Source organism: Coenobita brevimanus, chromosome 19 (assembly GCF_032717465.1).
Source record: "Coenobita brevimanus isolate Jiangsu-jjx chromosome 19, ASM3271746v2, whole genome shotgun sequence".
NCBI classification, from domain to species: domain Eukaryota; kingdom Metazoa; phylum Arthropoda; class Malacostraca; order Decapoda; family Coenobitidae; genus Coenobita; species Coenobita brevimanus.
Window position 1 is genome coordinate 22,598,742 of NC_136972.1, and position 1,716 is coordinate 22,600,457.

Genomic DNA, 1,716 nt, shown 5'->3' on the forward strand with positions numbered 1-1,716 from the left:
GTGGGTGGAGCAGCCTTCACCAGGTTCGGGGTGGGACTGAGCCAGATTCAGTCCCAGACAACACCGCGGTAACAGCCACTGTACGTGCCGGGGAGGGAGCGGCCACTGTACGCCCCTCAATTGTTTCCCCCTGTAGCACTGCCACAATGACCACTGTAAGTGTGGGGGAAGGAGCGGCCACTGTACGCCCTTCTGCTACAGCCACATCTGGAGACGGCCTTGGAGTGTTAGCTATTGAGCGCACTCCGACTGGGAAAGGAAGGAGGAGTGGAACTGCGATAACTGCCCCCGTACGTGTCGGGGAGGGAGCGGACACTGTACATTCCTCATCCACTACCTCCTCCTCCTACGTGAGTAACACTGCGGTAACGGCCACTGTACGTGCCGGGGAAGGAGCGGCCACTGTACGCCCTTCAGTTACTTCCCGTTGGGCAGGCAGACCCGCGGTAACGGCCACTGGATGTGCTGGGGAGGGAGCTGCCACTGTACGCCCCTCATCTGCCTCTTCCTCCTTCGGGAGCAGCACCACCACAATGGCCACTGTACGTGTGGGGGATGGAGTGGCCACTGTACGCCCTTCAGCTGTGGACCTTAGGAATTGCGGAACCGCAACAACGGCCACTGTACGCATGGGGAAAGGAGCGGCCACTGTATGCCCTTCATCTGCGATTCCTGGGGTCCTCCCAGAGAAGGAGGTCTCTTGCGCGGCAGGCCTTTCTCCTCTCGGCTGCGTGGGACGCCCTTTACTTACTCCCTCCAGGTGTGGTTCCCTGGAGGTGCTGCCGGAGTGGTGGTATGGTCGTGTCGGTCCTGCCGTCTACCCCTGGTCGGTCCCGGTCACTGACGGATGCCAGATGGAAGAGGTGCCGTAGTCTACGCCTGATAGCGCCCCACCCTACAGGCGGCCGCAGTATCCGGACTCCCAGGGCTGGCTGGCAGGCCCCAGAGCCAGGCTGCTTGGGCTCCACTCCCCCACGGCCCTCCGCCCGGAGTAAGAGGCGACATGCCCGCCTCCTGCAGCTGTTCGACCCCAGCCCCGAGGGCCGCCCTCCAGGCCGAGTCCCCCAGATCGGAGGGCCTCCCTGCACCCCACCGATGAGGCTCCAGCATGAGGGCCTCCCAGGTCAAGGCCCCCAGACGGGAAAGCCTCCCTGCACCCCCCTGATGAAGAAGGTCCGGGCAGTGACATCCCTGCGGGCGGTGCATTGTCTCCCGCAGGAGGGCTCCCCAGTAGAGCCCCCTCCCACTCCCGGACGCCTTCTCTGTTAAGCCCAGGAAACAAGGGCAAGTAGTGACTTTAAATGCATCTCGTGTGTCTTAAAAACCACAGGGACGGGAGTGAACAGTGACAGTGAAAGAGTGAGGCCAAAATGATATAGGTGACATACAGTGAGACGAATATCCAGGCAGAACAAAAAAGACTAGTGAACACGGGTACAGAGACATACGGAAACAGATGGTCAAAACCAGGAGTGAGCGAGGAAAAACCAAAAACCTGCTAACAGTGTCTCAGCGACTAAGTAACTATCCCGAGTGTCGCAACTCGCACCCTGACGAGTTATAGTGATATTCACTCTCTCGACCCCTGGCCCTTTTTACCCCTAGTGCATCTGGTTTAGACTATTAAATGCTAGTTCTGCCTATAGCCATAATGCGGGTATTGAGTACTCATAACTCACCATCGATGTATAACTGAAAATCCCCACTCTCTGCCTG